The following is a 20771-nucleotide window of genomic DNA, read 5'->3' on the forward strand; positions in this document are numbered from 1 at the left end:
TTAAAGAAGTCCTAGGGAAAAAAAAAAAAGAAAGCATTTATTTCCTTGATGATTTCTAAGTAATAACTAAATATGGATGCAATTTTGAACCGTGTATGGATGTTCTCAGTGTAATGTTCCTCTTTTGGAGACATTGCATCATATTTATTTATCTCACTCCCTGTCCTTTCCCCCATTAAAGTGGGCCTGTGCATAGTTGATGCTTGTACCAAGATACACACCTTCTTCCTGTTTCCAGGACGGTACGATGGAAGGCAGGAGTGAGTGTCCGGAAAGAGGGAAGAAAAAAAAAAAAAAAATCTCATTGTTGCTTATTTGTCTACTGCTTTTGGCTCTGCTGAGATGTGAAGTCATTCTCATTTCTTTGTGTTCGGAAGTATAGCCTGCGACTTGTTGAAAGCTTAGCGCTAGACCTGCCTCTCAGAGACTTGCTCCCTCTGGAAATGCCCAGCTGAGGATGCGCGTGGTGCGTGTTGAAGAACACTGCCTTAGAGGTGGACACTTGGGGACAGGTGCGCTGAGGCCGGACTCGGGGACAGGTGCACTGCGGCTGGAGCTGGCCCCGCATTTCTTCACTTTCTGAATCGTAATGCCCTCAGTGAGTTGCAATTTCATATTGCTACGTTTGTTTTTACTGATGTTAAATTCCGGCAGTTAAATCTTTAAAGGGTTACTAAAAAATGCGAATATTTGTGTATTTACATGTCTAAGGAGAAGACCCTTTGGCAATCCAAGAGGAGACCAGGACTCAGGCTTTTTCTTCCAGTTAACTGTGGAGGACACGACGTTGCTGCTGTGGCTGCTGAAGGAGGAGAAATCTCCTTGTTCTCCCACCTTCCTGCTCTCCAGTCCCCTGTCTGGGCTTCCCATTTGCTGAACACAGCCAGATGCCAGCCGAGCTCAGGAAGCGTAGTTTGCAGAGGGTGTATCCAGAGACACAGCTCGGAGCAAGGGAAGCGAGAGGAAGAGATCCAACCTTAGGACAAAGGGCCAAGAACTTGGAGAGGACTTGGCCTAGGAGACAATCTAGGGCAAGCACGTTATCCAGGGTGACTGGGCAGGCAGAGAAACCCCAAGAGGCATAGAGCTCATGTCCGTTCAAAGTAGGAGAGTCTGGGCTCTGCTCTCGGAGTCGGAGCTGGGGGCCTTCAGGGTACTTCCTATGGAGAGAGCCTAGTTTATCAGAAAAAAGGGAACTTTCTTTTTTACCATCTAGCCTTCACCTTGGCAGGGAGACAGGTGTTTTGAGTAGAAACACTTCAACTCGACATGTCAAACCAGTGCTTCAGCAGAGCTGTGCCTGGCCCGCCCACCTCTCCCCTGCCCTTGGTTTTGGTCCAGAGTCTATTTTGAACGTCTGATGTCTCTCTTGGTTAGTGTGATTGAAATACGGCAGAAAGCCGATTGCATCGTGTGGGGAAGTTGAAATCAATGCAACCAACAATTATATTAACGGTCTAGTTAAGAATAAAAAAGTAATAGAACAGACGTGCCTTGGTGAACGTTTATTTTCTATGGAGAAATAAACATAGTTGCTGCTTTTGGACTCCACCCTGGGCAACAAGGTAATGAATGTGGAGTTAGGTGGTGACTAAAGAATTTGGATTCTTTCCTCCAGGTTACAATGCTCGTTAAGGGGCAGCCTGTAATGAAACCTGCGATATGTGCTAAAACCAACTAAGTGATTATTTTAAAAGTCACAGTCTGCATGGGGCTTCATAAATTCACACCAGGGAGAGCTGTCTAATGGGATTGCCACCTTCCACCCCCAACGCAGACTTCAAAGCTCCTTGCTAGGTCTCCACTCAAAGGCTTATCCCATGGCCCGAGCAAGGAAGGCCTTTGTGTGTGAAAACACCTGCCACCCAGCTTCAGGAGCACTGAGCGCTTTCGGCATGGCCGTCCCCACTGGCCCACGCGGCATTTCTTACAGTGAGCTTGGTTTTTAACTGCATTGTTTTGCTTAACAAGCTGTTTTTTTTTCTACAGATGTAACCTTTTCCTGTGTTTCCTGACTGGGACATCAGCCAGGTATTCTAGCCAACTTTGGTAGATATATATAATTGTTTTTTTGCCAGGCTTGTTTTAAAAAATCTACCTATTTCTTGCCCTGATCAATCCACACTACCCTTGAAAAGGTCATGGTTCTCTCATCAGGAAACATTTCAAAAATCCTTGGCTGTGATTTATCGTATGTTATGGGCTCTGACAGTGATTCTCAGGAAGCGAGGCCCATTAGTTTCTTGTAAGGTCACTCCCCTGCTGTTGCATGCAGAGTGAGTATCAGTTGTGCTTGCCTGAGTTTGAAGCATCCTCTTGGGTGATTTCAAGGGGGGCAAAGGCAGGGCCATGACTGGTTTCTGTGTGGAGACTCACACAGGTGAGACAGGTGATCCACGGTGGAGAGGGAGTGTGTCTCTTGTAGGTGCTAGAGCCTCAAAGATAGCTCTTATTTTCAATCCTGCTTCTCCAAGATTCAGTTCACAAAGATAAGCATGCCTGGAAATATTTAATATTTTATCTTATTATATTCATATTCTGTGGTTGTTTAAAAATTCTTCAGTATGTTATAAACAAATGTTTCTGAATGCCCATAAGGTTCGTAGGGACATTAATTATTACTGGCATGAGAAATTAAAGGCAGCCTAGATATTATTTTTAGGAATTACAGCATTTGAAAATCATATTCAGTGAATTTCAGAGAAATTATATCTATACTATTTAATACCAAGTAATGTTTAGTGAAAAGGTCAGACACTTTGGGGTAAAAAGCGGCATTATGAAGTCAAATAATTTGTTTTCATGTTTAGGAAGACATTTTTAGGGAGATAGTTTTGGTTATATGAATTCTTTGTGATAAGGGCAAAATCAGATATTATACAGGAAGCATTTATGATACCCATTCAATTGTAAGATCTCACTATTTTCCCATTCAATAATCTCAGCCACCTAAAATACGTCCAGTGTATATTTTCTGTTCTTTCTAGATATATCGTCATTTTAAATGCTCATTTCAGCCATGATCATTTATTCCAGAAGCACTTGTTAGGACATTATACTTATTTCCTTTAAGTATAAGGTCCTGTGTTGACTACTGAGAATGAAAAACTGAACAAGACAGAAAATCCCACCTTGAAGAGCTTCCAAGTGTAGCGAGTCTCCTGGCATCAGGTATGGCTGGTATCATGGAAACGCTCGGCTGACTGTCCAGGAGATGCTGGTTAAGAGGTGGAAGGTGATGGCGTGAAATCAAGTTCAGGTTCAGGGGACACTCCTGAGAGCATTCCTGCCCTGTCCCCGTGGCCTGAGTGGCCTTCTCAGTTGCACAGGTAGGTTTTCTCTGCTCTGCACTCCCTCTGTCCCAAGGTACCCTTTAGCAAAGTGTAAATTTGTAAGAGTGGTTAGCCCTGGACTTTATCTCAAGTCTGTAATAAGGGCACCTACACTAAGAATGAAACTGGAACTTGCTATTGGTGATCAAACCATCAGTGTTAATAAGTCACTTAAGTTACATTTATGGACTGGAGAAACAAATGGAAGAAAATCAGAGTACAAATAATAAATGGTTACCAGGTCCCTAGACCTGAAAGGGCGAATACATTCATGCAGTAGGTGTCCAGGATACTCATGTGGTCCTCCTTCATGCTTAGGAACACGGACGCTCATCTTCACTATGCAAACCAGAGCCTGCGTGCCTTTCGTGGTCCTTCATATTTGCAGTGTGTGGGTTGCAGTTGCTTTCTTAGCCATGACAGTGACTGAAGGGAATATCAGAGTCTGTTAATGAATGATGCTTAGAGATTTCATTTTCAAAATATATTTTTAAATTACCTAATTATATGATATTGTATTGGAAAGTTCTTAGATTAGGTTTCACTTTAGAAATGTGATTTGGCCCTAAGAGTGATAGGAAAGAAATGTGTTCCTAATTATTCTCAGATAATTAAAATTTATGCTGTTCTTTATGCTTGTTGAATTAAACGTAAAGGGAAGACATCTTACTGTTTAATAATTAAAATAATTTGAATTAGATTTTAAATTGGCCTCAGGAAGATCACCTTGGTTCATTTACTGATAATACATTCCAAAACTGATGATTCTAACTACTTACATTTGAAGGAAAAAATTTGGCTTTTTTTCCTCATTTCTTCTCTCCCTCCTCCTTGAGAGTAATGTGGTGTGGTGGAAGAAAGATTTGCTCAGTGTTTGGTAGCTTATGTTTTAGCTTGGCCTCCAATATTTCCTCATAGTAAATCTCTAAAGCCCTTTGAATTCTTTGAATTCAATTTCCTCAGTGGCAAAATGGGGCTGGTAATGCAACCTCATGCAAACAACAGAGACTCAAATGAGAGAACTGATATGAAGACATTAATACAGCTGCAAAACATTATATAAATGCAAGGTATTATAATTACTAGTTCTGGTTCAATACAAGGCACACCATGCATTTGGAAAATAACTACCAATGGCCAAAAGGTGCATCATGAGTGTCTCCTTCTGCTACGGCTCCCCAGGTCTTCCGTCATCCCATTTCATTCCTAGAGGCAACCACTGTTCCTGGTGAGTGCTAAGGACCTTCTGGAAATACCGACACAGCAAGAGATTTTGCTAAGTATGTTTAATAGACATAGGGCCCACTTCCCAGGAGAATACCTTTTAATTTTAGTAGGACACAGTTTTCTCAAGATTTGCTCAAGATTTAAGGAATCGTACTTGCTCAAGATTTAAGGAATACCACTTAGGAATTTTTTTGGTTAAAATAGAAAAGAGTAGGATCTGTATGCTGTTAGCTTGCTGAACCAGCCATTTCTCAGATGTGGGGTGAAATTCATGGAGTACCACCGAAGGGGTGGAAATAACACAAGGAGCATGAGGTATCAGCCACATAGCGGCCTTCACTACCCAAAAGGTAGCATTTCTTTTCAAAGCTGTTGCTCCCCTTTCTCGTTTGTAGATCACTGGGTGACAGCTCTGACAGAAACGAATAGCAGGTGGGATGACATACGTTCGTGGGATTTAGGTTATAGTTTGGCTGTAACATACTGCTGTGTCTCTTTTTCCAGACATGCCTTCATTTCGTAGGCTCAACACCTCTTTTCAACATAATGATTAGATTCAAGGCCTGCATTTCAGTCAAGACATAGTCACGAGTCACTGTGTTCTTATTGTCGCAGATGGGGCTTCAAGTCCACATCAGCTCTTCCAGAAGATCAAGGGAGTCAGGCCACCCAGGAGCAGAGGAGAGGATGTCCCTCAAGAATGAGACAGGAAATGCAGAGGAAATGGGACACCACCTGTCCTGGAAGACAAGGCCAGTCACGGTCTCATAGCGCTCATTCTAGGCAATCCACCCACACATGAGGGGAAATGTGGGGAAGAAGGAAGCTTCCCTGCCTGAGACACGTATGGAAGCCAAGAGCTCCTGGGTCATGATACCTGCCCAATTAAGCAGAAACAGGTTTGGAGAGAGAAACGATCATCACACGGACCTCCAGGAAGTGTCTCCCTTACGGACTGGGAAGTCATCTTTGTTGAAGGCATTCGGTCAGAGCGAAAGGCATCCAGGCCCCTGAGAAATAGGGGAGGCAGAGCCAGAGGGAGGAGAGAGCAGAGGCCAAAGCCCAGGTAGGATACAGCACCGTGCCACTGCCACGGGCGTAAGGGTGGGGTTACAAAAGGGTGGCTTGTCCAGAGAGGCCAGCATTCCAGTGACAGGGATTGTTGCCATCTTCCATTCCCGGTTTCCTCTTGCTGACTGTATCGTGGAGTGGCTTCATTTCTCAGAGAAGAGCCGTGAAAAGATAAAAGCGTCTTTTCTTGTTCCACTGCTCTCCTGTGGGACAAAGAGTCCCTCTGGGGCTCTTGTCCTCGGCTGCAGTGTGTTCATCTTGATCCTAGAAAAGAGGACACACAGGATGGGGATGAGATTTCAGTTGCTCCGGGAGCGACGCATCTCCTCACGTGGGCCAGGCTTTCACACACACCAAGCGGATCCTCCACGGTGAGAACGATTGACAGCCGGCCTCACGACCCAGGCAGAGACGCAGAAAGAGGCTGACCAAAGACAGGCCACCATGCCACGAACTGCTTTGTGGCGCAAAGGGCACATTCGGCCAAAGACACACACGTACACGGGAATACACACACAAAGCCATAGAGAGAGGAAAAGAAACACACAGAGACAGAGAGACAGAGAGAGAAGAGAGAATGGGAGACACACACACAGACAAACACACACGCACACACACACACACACACAGAGTCATACAGCAGAGGAGAGCAGCCCAGGGGCATGCAGGCCGACCCGTAATCGAGATCACGGACCGAGGCACGACTTTGGGGGAGACTCACCCCAACCAACACTGTCCGTGCAGGCCTGAGGCTGGTATCCCGTGCTGCTTCCCCCGTCTCCGCCTGGGGTTTCATCATCATGGTCGGCCTTTTGCGATTCCTGGCATCTGGAGATGTTCCCTTCGACCCCGTGGAGAGGTGAGGCCTTAGCCTCAGAGCCTCAACACCCAAGCACTGCCATGGAGGGCTCCTGCTCTGCCAAGCCTCGGGGCCTGGTTTCTAAGACAACCGTGGGAACCACTGCGATGGGAGAAACCCTTCGCGCCTCGCGCATGCGCATAGGCTGAGCAGATTCGCGCTCCACTCCTGACAGATAGGCTGCGTCCCCTTTAAATATCGTCGCCGCTGCACAGCGGCGGAGATGCTCCTGCTGCCGCCGCGGCGGCGGCTGGATCCTGGGTCCTGTTTGGGGCGGCGTGGGAGAGGAGGCCGCGGGTGTCTCGTCCTGTCCCAGGCCCAAACCCCCAGGGGTCCTGTCCTCAGGAGCTGCTTGAGCCCACTTCCACCGAGGGAGGGGGAGCTTCAGGACGCCTGCTGTGTTCTCCGGACTCCCGTTGAGATCCGATTTTGGCCCTCTCCGAGTGAGACAGGATGGGCTCACCACATCTGGTCAGGCCGGCAGGGCCTGGCTGCAGCACAGAATGATCCCATAGGTCTCAAGGCCTAGTGTCAGCTGCAAATTCACTCATCCATCAGCCCTCTGCCTCCCTCCTCCTTTGAAAGAGCAGTGGCCTGCCCGGCTTGTAAAATCCCTGGGGTTCCGGAAAGCCGACCGCGCTTTCCAGGACACCTGCAATGAGGAACACAGGCGAATCCGAGGGGGAGACCATGTGACCAGGCGTGGCACTGGCCAATCCCACAGCAGTTGGTGTTAATGTGTGTCACCGGAGGCATACGGGGCGACGGCGAAACAAAGGGTGGTGTCCAGGTATGTGCCGGTGGAAGGGTTAAATGGCTGACGTTTCCATCAATGCCAAGGAAAGTCAAAGAACACCTGGGACCCGGGGGTTTGGGGGGCCGCCTGTGCCTGACCCAAGCCACGTTTTCAAATGCCTACCAGAGGAGCAAAGAGGTTTCTGCAAAATTCGCAACACCCCCAATCCTCCACTGAACTGGTAGCCATGACGCAACTTCGGCTGGCACAAACCCACAGACAGTGGGAAAGAAACACACAGAGACTGAGAGGCAGAGAGAGAAGAGAGAATGGGAGACACTCACAGACACACACACACACACACACACACACACACACACACACATACACACACACAGAGTCATACAGCAGAGGAGAGCAGCCCAGGGGCACGCAAGCCGACCCGTCATCGAGATCACGGACGGCGGCACGACTTTGGGGGAGACTCACTCCAACCAACACCATCCGTGCAGGCCTGAGGCTGGTATCCCGTGCTGCTTCCCCCGTCTCCGCCTGGGGTTTCATCATCATGGTCGGCCCCTTGCGACTCCTGGCGTCCGGAGACCTTCCCTTCGACCCCGTGGAGAGGTGAGGCCTTAGCCTCAGAGACTCGACACCCAAGCACTGCCACGGAGGGCTCCTGCTCTGCCAAGCCTCGGGGCCTGGTTTCTAAGACAACCGTGGGAACCACTGTGACTGGAGAAACCGTTCGCGCCTCGCGCATGCGCATGGGCTGAGCCGATTCGCGCTCCACTCCTGACAGATAGGCTGTGTCCCCTTTAAATATCATGGCCGCCGCACGGCGGCCGAGATGCTCCTGCTGCCGCCGCGGCGGCGGCTGGATCCTGGGTCCTGTTTGGGGCGGCGTGGGAGAGGAGGCCGCGGGTGTCTCGTCCTGCCCAGGCCCAAACCCCCAGGGGTCCTGTCCTCAGGAGCTGCTTGAGCCCACTTCCACCGAGGGAGGGGGAGCTTCAGGACGCCTGCTGTGTTCTCCGGACTCCCGTTGAGATCCGATTTTGGCCCTCTCCAAGTGAGAAAGGATGGGCTCACCACATCTGGTCAGGCCGGCAGGGCCTGGCTGCAGCACAGAATGATCCCATAGGTCTCAAGGCCTAGTGTCAGCTGCAAATTCACTCATCCATCAGCCCTCTGCCTCCCTCCTCCTTTGAAAGAGCAGTGGCCTGCCCGGCTTGTAAAATCCCTGGGGTTCCGGAAAGCCGACCGCGCTTTCCAGGACACCTGCAATGAGGAACACAGGCGAATCCGAGGGGGAGACCATGTGACCAGGCGTGGCACTGGCCAATCCCACAGCAGTTGGTGTTAATGTGTGTCACCGGAGGCATACGGGGCGACGGCGAAACAAAGGGTGGTGTCCAGGTAAGTGCCGGTGGAAGGGTTAAACGGCTGAGGTTTCCATCAATGCCAAGGAAAATCAAAGAACACCTGTGACCCGGGGGTTGGGGGGGCCGCCTGTGCCTGACCCAAGCCACGTTTTCAAATGCCTACCAGAGGAGCAAAGAGGTTTCTGCAAAATTCGCAACACCCCCAATCCTTCACTGACCTGGTAGCCATGACGCAACTTCGGCTGGCACAAACCCACAGACAGTGGGAAAGAAACACACAAAGACTGAGAGGCAGAGAGAGAAGAGAGAATGGGAGACACTCACAGAGTCACCTACACACACACACACACACACACACACACACACACACACACACACAGAGTCATACAGCAGAGGAGAGCAGCCCAGGGGCACGCAAGACGACCCGTCATCGAGATCACGGACGGCGGCACGACTTTGGGGGAGACTCACTCCAACCAACACCGTCCGTGCAGGCCTGAGGCTGGGATCCCGTGCTGATTCCCCCGACTCTGCCTGGGGTTTCATCATCATGGTCGGCCCTTTGCGACTCCTGGCATCCGGAGACGTTCCCTTCAACCCCGTGGCGAGGTGAGGCCTTAGCCTCAGAGCCTCGATACCCAAGCACTGCCACGGAGGGCTCCTGCTCTGCCAAGCCTCGGGGCCTGGTTTCTACGACAATCTTGGGAACCACTGTGACGGGAGAAAGGGTTCGCGCCTCGCGCATGCGCATTGGCTGAGCCAATTCGCGCTCCTCTCCTGACAGATAGGCTGCGTCCCCTTTAAATATCGCCACCGCCGCGCGGCGGCCATGATGCTGCTCCTGCTGCCACGGCAGCGGCTGGATCCTGGGACCTGTTTGGGGCGGCGTGGGAGAGGGGGCCGCGGGTGTCTCGTCCTGTCCCAGGCCCAAAACCCCAGGGGACCTGTCCTCAGGAGCTGCATGAGCCCACTTCCACTGAAGAAGGGGGAGCTTCAGGACGCCTGCTGTGTTCTCCGGACTCCCGTTGAGATCCGATTTTGGCCCTCTCCGAGTGAGACAGGATGGGCTCACCGCATCTGGTCAGGCCGGCAGGGCCTGGCTGCAGCACAGAATGATCCCATAGGTCTCAAGGCCTAGTGTCAGCTGCAAATTCACTCATCCATCAGCCCTCTGCCTCCCTCCTCCTTTGAAAGAGCAGTGGCCTGCCCGGCTTGTAAAAGACCTGGGGTTCCGGAAATCCGACCGCGTTTTCCAGGACACCTGCAATGAGGAACACAGGCGAATCCGAGGGGGAGACCATGTGACCAGGCGTGGCACTGGCCAATCCCACAGCAGTTGGTGTTAATGTGTGTCACCGGAGGCATACCGGGTGCTGGCGAATCAAAGGGTGGTGTCCAGGTATGTGCCGGTGGAAGGGTTAAACGGCTGACGTTTCCATCAATGCCAAGGAAAATCAAAGAACACCTGGGACCCGGGGGTTGGGGGAGCCGCCTGTGCCTGACCAAAGCCACGTTTTCAAATGCCTACCAGAGGAGCAAAGAGGTTTCTGCAAAATTCGCAACACCCCCAATCCTCCACTGACCTGGTAGCCATGACGCAACTTCGGCTGGCACAAACCCACAGACAGTGGGAAAGAAACACACAGAGACTGAGAGGCAGAGAGAAGAGAGAATGGGAGACACACACAGAGACAACTACACACACACACACACACACACACACACACACACACACACAGAGTCATACAGCAGAGGAGAGCAGCCCAGGGGCACGCAGGCCGACCCGTCATCGAGATCCCCGACGGCGGCACGAATTTTGGGGAGACTCACCCCAACCAAGACCGTCCGTGCAGGCCTGAGGCTGGTATCCCGTGCTGCTTCCCCCGTCTCCACCTGGGGTTTCATCATCATGGTCGGCCCTTTGTGACTCCTGGCATCCGGAGACGTTCCCTTCCACCCCGCGGAGAGGTGAGGCCTTAGCCTCAGAGCCTCAACACCCAAGCACTGCCACGGAGGGCTCCTGCTCTGCCAAGCCTCGGGGCCTGGTTTCTACGACAACCGTGGGAGCCACTGTGACAGGGGAAACCCTTCGCGCCTCGCGCATGCGCGTTGGCTGAGCCCATTCGCGCTCCACTCTTGACAGATAGGCTGCGTCCCCTTTAAATATCGTCGCCGCTGCACAGCGGCGGAGATGCTCCTGCTGCCGCCGCGGCGGCGGCTGGATCCTGGGTCCTGTTTGGGGCGGCGTGGAAGAGGAGGCCGCGGGTGTCTCGTCCTGTCCTAGGCCCAAACCCCCAGGGGTCCTGTCCTCAGGAGCTGCTTGAGCCCACTTCCACCGAGGGAGGGGGAGCTTCAGGACGCCTGCTGTGTTCTCCGGACTCCCGTTGAGATCCGATTTTGGCCCTCTCCGAGTGAGACAGGATGGGCTCACCACATCTGGTCAGGCCGGCAGGGCCTGGCTGCAGCACAGAATGATCCCATAGGTCTCAAGGCCTAGTGTCAGCTGCAAATTCACTCATCCATCAGCCCTCTGCCTCCCTCCTCCTTTGAAAGAGCAGTGGCCTGCCCGGCTTGTAAAAGCCCTGGGGTTCCAGAAAGCCGACCGCGCTTTCCAGGACACCTGCAATGAGGAACACAGGCGAATCCGAGGGGGAGACCATGTGACCAGGCGTGGCACTGGCCAATCCCACAGCAGTTGGTGTTAATGTGTGTCACCGGAGGCATACGGGGCGACGGCGAAACAAAGGGTGGTGTCCAGGTATGTGCCGGTGGAAGGGTTAAATGGCTGACGTTTCCATCAATGCCAAGGAAAGTCAAAGAACACCTGGGACCCGGGGGTTTGGGGGGCCGCCTGTGCCTGACCCAAGCCACGTTTTCAAATGCCTACCAGAGGAGCAAAGAGGTTTCTGCAAAATTCGCAACACCCCCAATCCTCCACTGAACTGGTAGCCATGACGCAACTTCGGCTGGCACAAACCCACAGACAGTGGGAAAGAAACACACAGAGACTGAGAGGCAGAGAGAGAAGAGAGAATGGGAGACACTCACAGACACACACACACACACACACACACACACACACACACACACACACACAGAGTCATACAGCAGAGGAGAGCAGCCCAGGGGCACGCAAGCCGACCCGTCATCGAGATCACGGACGGCGGCACGACTTTGGGGGAGACTCACTCCAACCAACACCATCCGTGCAGGCCTGAGGCTGGTATCCCGTGCTGCTTCCCCCGTCTCCGCCTGGGGTTTCATCATCATGGTCGGCCCTTTGCGACTCCTGGCGTCCGGAGACCTTCCCTTCGACCCCGTGGAGAGGTGAGGCCTTAGCCTCAGAGACTCGACACCCAAGCACTGCCACGGAGGGCTCCTGCTCTGCCAAGCCTCGGGGCCTGGTTTCTAAGACAACCGTGGGAACCACTGTGACTGGAGAAACCGTTCGCGCCTCGCGCATGCGCATGGGCTGAGCCGATTCGCGCTCCACTCCTGACAGATAGGCTGTGTCCCCTTTAAATATCGTGGCCGCCGCACGGCGGCCGAGATGCTCCTGCTGCCGCCGCGGCGGCGGCTGGATCCTGGGTCCTGTTTGGGGCGGCGTGGGAGAGGAGGCTGCGGGTGTCTCGTCCTGTCCCAGGCCCAAACCCCCAGGGGTCCTGTCCTCAGGAGCTGCTTGAGCCCACTTCCACCGAGGGAGGGGGAGCTTCAGGACGCCTGCTGTGTTCTCCGGACTCCCGTTGAGATCCGATTTTGGCCCTCTCCAAGTGAGAAAGGATGGGCTCACCACATCTGGTCAGGCCGGCAGGGCCTGGCTGCAGCACAGAATGATCCCATAGGTCTCAAGGCCTAGTGTCAGCTGCAAATTCACTCATCCATCAGCCCTCTGCCTCCCTCCTCCTTTGAAAGAGCAGTGGCCTGCCCGGATTGTAAAATCCCTGGGGTTCCGGAAAGCCGACCGCGCTTTCCAGGACACCTGCAAGGAGGAACACAGGCGAATCCGAGGGGGAGACCATGTGACCAGGCGTGGCACTGGCCAATCCCACAGCAGTTGGTGTTAATGTGTGTCACCGGAGGCATACGGGGCGTCGGCGAAACAAAGGGTTGTGTCCAGGTAAGTGCCGGTGGAAGGGTTAAACGGCTGAGGTTTCCATCAATGCCAAGGAAAATCAAAGAACACCTGTGACCCGGGGGTTGGGGGGGCCGCCTGTGCCTGACCCAAGCCACGTTTTCAAATGCCTACCAGAGGAGCAAAGAGGTTTCTGCAAAATTCGCAACACCCCCAATCCTCCACTGACCTTGTAGCCATGACGCAACTTCGGCTGGCACAAACCCACAGACAGTGGGAAAGAAACACACAAAGACTGAGAGGCAGAGAGAGAAGAGAGAATGGGAGACACTCACAGAGTCACCTACACACACACACACACACACACACACACACAGAGTCATACAGCAGAGGAGAGCAGCCCAGGGGCACACAAGACGACCCGTCATCGAGATCACGGACGGCGGCACGACTTTGGGGGAGACTCACTCCAACCAACACCGTCCGTGCAGGCCTGAGGCTGGGATCCCGTGCTGATTCCCCCGACTCTGCCTGGGGTTTCATCATCATGGTCGGCCCTTTGCGACTCCTGGCATCCGGAGACGTTCCCTTCAACCCCGTGGCGAGGTGAGGCCTTAGCCTCAGAGCCTCGATACCCAAGCACTGCCACGGAGGGCTCCTGCTCTGCCAAGCCTCGGGGCCTGGTTTCTACGACAATCTTGGGAACCACTGTGACGGGAGAAAGGGTTCGCGCCTCGCGCATGCGCATTGGCTGAGCCGATTCGCGCTCCACTCCTGACAGATAGGCTGCGTCCCCTTTAAATATCGCCACCGCCGCGCGGCGGCCATGATGCTGCTCCTGCTGCCACGGCAGCGGCTGGATCCTGGGACCTGTTTGGGGCGGCGTGGGAGAGGGGGCCGCGGGTGTCTCGTCCTGTCCCAGGCCCAAAACCCCAGGGGACCTGTCCTCAGGAGCTGCATGAGCCCACTTCCACTGAAGAAGGGGGAGCTTCAGGACGCCTGCTGTGTTCTCCGGACTCCCGTTGAGATCCGATTTTGGCCCTCTCCGAGTGAGACAGGATGGGCTCACCGCATCTGCTCAGGCCGGCAGGGCCTGGCTGCAGCACAGAATGATCCCATAGGTCTCAAGGCCTAGTGTCAGCTGCAAATTCACGCATCCATCAGCCCTCTGCCTCCCTCCTCCTTTGAAAGAGCAGTGGCCTGCCCGGCTTGTAAAAGACCTGGGGTTCCGGAAATCCGACCGCGTTTTCCAGGACACCTGCAATGAGGAACACAGGCGAATCCGAGGGGGAGACCATGTGACCAGGCGTGGCACTGGCCAATCCCACAGCAGTTGGTGTTAATGTGTGTCACCGGAGGCATACCGGGTGCTGGCGAATCAAAGGGTGGTGTCCAGGTATGTGCCGGTGGAAGGGTTAAACGGCTGACGTTTCCATCAATGCCAAGGAAAATCAAACAACACCTGGGACCCGGGGGTTGGGGGAACCGCCTGTGCCTGACCAAAGCCACGTTTTCAAATGCCTACCAGAGGAGCAAAGAGGTTTCTGCAAAATTCGCAACACCCCCAATCCTCCACTGACCTGGTAGCCATGACGCAACTTCGGCTGGCACAAACCCACAGACAGTGGGAAAGAAACACACAGAGACTGAGAGGCAGAGAGAAGAGAGAATGGGAGACACACACAGAGACAACTACACACACACACACACACACACACACACAGAGTCATACAGCAGAGGAGAGCAGCCCAGGGGCACGCAGGCCGACCCGTCATCGAGATCCCCGACGGCGGCACGAATTTTGGGGAGACTCACCCCAACCAAGACCGTCCGTGCAGGCCTGAGGCTGGTATCCCGTGCTGCTTCCCCCGTCTCCGCCTGGAGTTTCATCGTCATGGTCGGCCCTTTGTGACTCCTGGCATCCGGAGACGTTCCCTTCCACCCCGTGGAGAGGTGAGGCCTTAGCCTCAGAGCCTGGACACCCAAGCACTGCCACGGAGGGCTCCTGCTCTGCCAAGCCTCGGGGCCTGGTTTCTAAGACAACCGTGGGAACCACTGTGACTGGAGAAACCGTTCGCGCCTCGCGCATGCGCATGGGCTGAGCCGATTCGCGCTCCACTCCTGACAGATAGGCTGTGTCCCCTTTAAATATCGTGGCCGCCGCACGGCGGCCGAGATGCTCCTGCTGCCGCCGCGGCGGCGGCTGGATCCTGGGTCCTGTTTGGGGCGGCGTGGGAGAGGAGGCTGCGGGTGTCTCGTCCTGTCCCAGGCCCAAACCCCCAGGGGTCCTGTCCTCAGGAGCTGCTTGAGCCCACTTCCACCGAGGGAGGGGGAGCTTCAGGACGCCTGCTGTGTTCTCCGGACTCCCGTTGAGATCCGATTTTGGCCCTCTCCAAGTGAGAAAGGATGGGCTCACCACATCTGGTCAGGCCGGCAGGGCCTGGCTGCAGCACAGAATGATCCCATAGGTCTCAAGGCCTAGTGTCAGCTGCAAATTCACTCATCCATCAGCCCTCTGCCTCCCTCCTCCTTTGAAAGAGCAGTGGCCTGCCCGGATTGTAAAATCCCTGGGGTTCCGGAAAGCCGACCGCGCTTTCCAGGACACCTGCAAGGAGGAACACAGGCGAATCCGAGGGGGAGACCATGTGACCAGGCGTGGCACTGGCCAATCCCACAGCAGTTGGTGTTAATGTGTGTCACCGGAGGCATACGGGGCGTCGGCGAAACAAAGGGTTGTGTCCAGGTAAGTGCCGGTGGAAGGGTTAAACGGCTGAGGTTTCCATCAATGCCAAGGAAAATCAAAGAACACCTGTGACCCGGGGGTTGGGGGGGCCGCCTGTGCCTGACCCAAGCCACGTTTTCAAATGCCTACCAGAGGAGCAAAGAGGTTTCTGCAAAATTCGCAACACCCCCAATCCTCCACTGACCTTGTAGCCATGACGCAACTTCGGCTGGCACAAACCCACAGACAGTGGGAAAGAAACACACAAAGACTGAGAGGCAGAGAGAGAAGAGAGAATGGGAGACACTCACAGAGTCACCTACACACACACACACACACACACACACACACAGAGTCATACAGCAGAGGAGAGCAGCCCAGGGGCACGCAAGACGACCCGTCATCGAGATCACGGACGGCGGCACGACTTTGGGGGAGACTCACTCCAACCAACACCGTCCGTGCAGGCCTGAGGCTGGGATCCCGTGCTGATTCCCCCGACTCTGCCTGGGGTTTCATCATCATGGTCGGCCCTTTGCGACTCCTGGCATCCGGAGACGTTCCCTTCAACCCCGTGGCGAGGTGAGGCCTTAGCCTCAGAGCCTCGATACCCAAGCACTGCCACAGAGGGCTCCTGCTCTGCCAAGCCTCGGGGCCTGGTTTCTACGACAATCTTGGGAACCACTGTGACGGGAGAAAGGGTTCGCGCCTCGCGCATGCGCATTGGCTGAGCCGATTCGCGCTCCACTCCTGACAGATAGGCTGCGTCCCCTTTAAATATCGCCACCGCCGCGCGGCGGCCATGATGCTGCTCCTGCTGCCACGGCAGCGGCTGGATCCTGGGACCTGTTTGGGGCGGCGTGGGAGAGGGGGCCGCGGGTGTCTCGTCCTGTCCCAGGCCCAAAACCCCAGGGGACCTGTCCTCAGGAGCTGCATGAGCCCACTTCCACTGAAGAAGGGGGAGCTTCAGGACGCCTGCTGTGTTCTCCGGACTCCCGTTGAGATCCGATTTTGGCCCTCTCCGAGTGAGACAGGATGGGCTCACCGCATCTGCTCAGGCCGGCAGGGCCTGGCTGCAGCACAGAATGATCCCATAGGTCTCAAGGCCTAGTGTCAGCTGCAAATTCACTCATCCATCAGCCCTCTGCCTCCCTCCTCCTTTGAAAGAGCAGTGGCCTGCCCGGCTTGTAAAAGACCTGGGGTTCCGGAAATCCGACCGCGTTTTCCAGGACACCTGCAATGAGGAACACAGGCGAATCCGAGGGGGAGACCATGTGACCAGGCGTGGCACTGGCCAATCCCACAGCAGTTGGTGTTAATGTGTGTCACCGGAGGCATACCGGGTGCTGGCGAATCAAAGGGTGGTGTCCAGGTATGTGCCGGTGGAAGGGTTAAACGGCTGACGTTTCCATCAATGCCAAGGAAAATCAAACAACACCTGGGACCCGGGGGTTGGGGGAACCGCCTGTGCCTGACCAAAGCCACGTTTTCAAATGCCTACCAGAGGAGCAAAGAGGTTTCTGCAAAATTCGCAACACCCCCAATCCTCCACTGACCTGGTAGCCATGACGCAACTTCGGCTGGCACAAACCCACAGACAGTGGGAAAGAAACACACAGAGACTGAGAGGCAGAGAGAAGAGAGAATGGGAGACACACACAGAGACAACTACACACACACACACACACACACACACACAGAGTCATACAGCAGAGGAGAGCAGCCCAGGGGCACGCAGGCCGACCCGTCATCGAGATCCCCGACGGCGGCACGAATTTTGGGGAGACTCACCCCAACCAAGACCGTCCGTGCAGGCCTGAGGCTGGTATCCCGTGCTGCTTCCCCCGTCTCCGCCTGGAGTTTCATCGTCATGGTCGGCCCTTTGTGACTCCTGGCATCCGGAGACGTTCCCTTCCACCCCGTGGAGAGGTGAGGCCTTAGCCTCAGAGCCTGGACACCCAAGCACTGCCACGGAGGGCTCCTGCTCTGCCAAGCCTCGGGGCCTGGTTTCTACTACAACCGTGGGAACCACTGTGACTGGGGAAACCCTTCGCGCCTCGCGCATGCGCGTTGGCTGAGCCCATTCGCGCTCCACTCTTGACAGATAGGCTGCGTCCCCTTTAAATATCTCCGCCGCCGCACGGCGGCTGAGATGCTCCTGCTGCCGCCGCGGCGGCGGCTGGATCCTGGGTCCTGTTTGGGGCGGCGTGGGAGAGGAGGCCGCGCATGTCTCGTCCTGTCCTAGGCCCAAACCCCCAGGGGTCCTGTCCGCAGGAGCTGCTTGAGCCCACTTCCACCGAGGGAGGGGGAGCTTCAGGACGCCTGCTATGTTCTCTGGACTCCCGTTGAGATGCGATTTTGGCCCTCTCCGAGTGAGAAAGGATGGGCTCACCACATCTGGTCAGGCCGGCAGGGCCTGGCTGCAGCACAGAATGATCCCATAGGTCTCAAGGCCTAGTGTCAGCTGCAAATTCACTCATCCATCAGCCCTCTGCCTCCCTCCTCCATTGAAAGAGCAGTGGCCTGCCCGGCTTGTAAAAGCCCTGGGGTTCCGGAAAGCCGACCGCGCTTTCCAGGACACCTGCAATGAGGAACACAGGCGAATCCGAGGGGGAGACCATGTGACCAGGCGTGGCACTGGCCAATCCCACAGCACTTGGTGTTAATGTGTGTCACCGGAGGCATACGGGGCGTCGGCGAAACAAAGGGTGGTGTCCAGGTAAGTGCCAGTGGAAGGGTTAAACGGCTGACGTTTCCATCAATGCCAAGGAAAATCAAAGAACACCTGGGACCCGGGGGTTGGGGGGGCCGCCTGTGCCTGACCCAAGCCACGTTTTCAAATGCCTACCAGAGGAGCAAAGAGGTTTCTGTAAAATTCGCAACACGCCCAATCCTCCACTGACCTGGTAGCCATGACGCAACTTCGGCTGGCACAAACCCACAGACAGTGGGAAAGAAACACACAGAGACTGAGAGGCAGAGAGAGAAGAGAGAATGGGAGACACTCACAGAGACACCTACACACACACACACACACACACACACAGAGTCATACAGCAGAGGAGAGCAGCCCAGGGGCACGCAAGCCCACCCGTCATCGAGATCACGGACGGCGGCATGACTTTCGGGGAGACTCACTCCAACCAACACCATCCGTGCAGGCCTGAGGCTGGTATCCCGTGCTGCTTCCCCCGTCTCCGCCTGGGGTTTCATCATCATGGTCGGCCCTTTGCGACTCCTGGCATCCGGAGACCTTCCCTTCGACCCAGTGGAGAGGTGAGGCCTTAGCCTCAGAGCCTCGACACCCAAGCACTGCCACGGAGGGCTCCTGCTCTGCCAAGCCTCGGGGCCTGGTTTCTAAGACAACCGTGGGAACCTCTGTGACGGGAGAAACCGTTCGCGCCTCGCGCATGCGCATAGGCTGAGCAGATTCGCGCTCCACTCCTGACAGATAGGCTGCGTCCCCTTTAAATATCGTCGCCGCTGCACAGCGGCGGAGATGCTCCTGCTGCCGCCGCGGCGGCGGCTGGATCCTGGGTCCTGTTTGGGGCGGCGTGGAAGAGGAGGCCGCGGGTGTCTCGTCCTGTCCCAGGCCCAAACCCCCAGGGGTCCTGTCCTCAGGAGCTGCTTGAGCCCACTTCCACCGAGGGAGGGGGAGCTTCAGGACGCCTGCTGTGTTCTCCGGACTCCCGTTGAGATCCGATTTTGGCCCTCTCCGAGTGAGACAGGATGGGCTCACCACATCTGGTCAGGCCCGCAGGGCCTGGCTGCAGCACAGAATGATCCCATAGGTCTCAAGGCCTAGTGTCAGCTGCAAATTCACTCATCCATCAGCCCTCTGCCTCCCTCCTACTTTGAAAGAGCAGTGGCCTGCCCGGCTTGTAAAAGCCCTGGGGTTCCGGAAAGCCGACCGCGCTTTCCAGGACACCTGCAATGAGGAACACAGGCGAATCCGAGGGGGAGACCATGTGACCAGGCGTGGCACTGGCCAATCCCACAGCAGTTGGTGTTAATGTGTGTCACCGGAGGCATACGGGGCGACGGCGAAACAAAGGGTGGTGTCCAGGTATGTGCCGGTGGAAGGGTTAAATGGCTGACGTTTCCATCAATGCCAAGGAAAGTCAAAGAACACCTGGGACCCGGGGGTTTGGGGGGCCGCCTGTGCCTGACCCAAGCCACGTTTTCAAATGCCTACCAGAGGAGCAAAGAGGTTTCTGCAAAATTCGCAACACCCCCAATCCTCCACTGAACTGGTAGCCATGACGCAACTTCGGCTGGCACAAACCCACAGACAGTGGGAAAGAAACACACAGAGACTGAGAGGCAGAGAGAGAAGAGAGAATGGGAGACACTCACAGACACACACACACACACACACACACATACACACACACAGAGTCATACAGCAGAGGAGAGCAGCCCAGGGGCACGCAAGCTGACCCGTCATCGAGATCACGGACGGCGGCACGACTTTGGGGGAGACTCACTCCAACCAACACCATCCGTGCAGGCCTGAGGCTGGTATCCCGTGCTGCTTCCCCCGTCTCCGCCTGGGGTTTCATCATCATGGTCGGCCCTTTGCGACTCCTGGCGTCCGGAGACCTTCCCTTCGACCCCGTGCAGAGGTGAGGCCTTAGCCTCAGAGACTCGACACCCAAGCACTGCCACGGAGGGCTCATGCTCTGCCAAGCCTCGGGGCCTGGTTTCTAAGACAACCGTGGGAACCACTGTGACTGGAGAAACCGTTCGCGCCTCGCGCATGCGCATGGGCTGAGCCGATTCGCGCTCCACTCCTGACAGATAGGCTGTGTCCCCTTTAAATATCGTGGCCGCCACACGGCGGCCGAGATGCTCCTGCTGCCGCCGCGGCGGCGGCTGGATCCTGGGTCCTGTTTGGGTCGGCGTGGGAGAGGAGGCTGCGGGTGTCTCGTCCTGCCCAGGCCCAAACCCCCAGGGGTCCTGTCCTCAGGAGCTGCTTGAGCCCACTTCCACCGAGGGAGGGGGAGCTTCAGGACGCCTGCTGTGTTCTCCGGACTCCCGTTGAGATCCGATTTTGGCCCTCTCCAAGTGAGAAAGGATGGGCTCACCACATCTGGTCAGGCCGGCAGGGCCTGGCTGCAGCACAGAATGATCCCATAGGTCTCAAGGCCTAGTGTCAGCTGCAAATTCACTCATCCATCAGCCCTCGGCCTCCCTCCTCCTTTGAAAGAGCAGTGGCCTGCCCGGCTTGTAAAATCCCTGGGGTTCCGGAAAGCCGACCGCGCTTTCCAGGACACCTGCAATGAGGAACACAGGCGAATCCGAGGGGGAGACCATGTGACCAGGCGTGGCACTGGCCAATCCCACAGCAGTTGGTGTTAATGTGTGTCA

General features: G+C 55.2%; 1 pseudogene; it reads left to right on the forward strand.

Annotated features, from left to right (window-relative positions):
• The first annotated feature begins 5897 nt into the window (after positions 1–5897).
• The window catches only part of LOC129393865 (protein FAM27D1-like), a 38555-nt pseudogene continuing 23681 nt past the window's right edge, over positions 5898–20771 (forward strand).

Source organism: Pan paniscus, chromosome 15 (assembly GCF_029289425.2).
Source record: "Pan paniscus chromosome 15, NHGRI_mPanPan1-v2.0_pri, whole genome shotgun sequence".
NCBI lineage: Eukaryota > Metazoa > Chordata > Mammalia > Primates > Hominidae > Pan > Pan paniscus.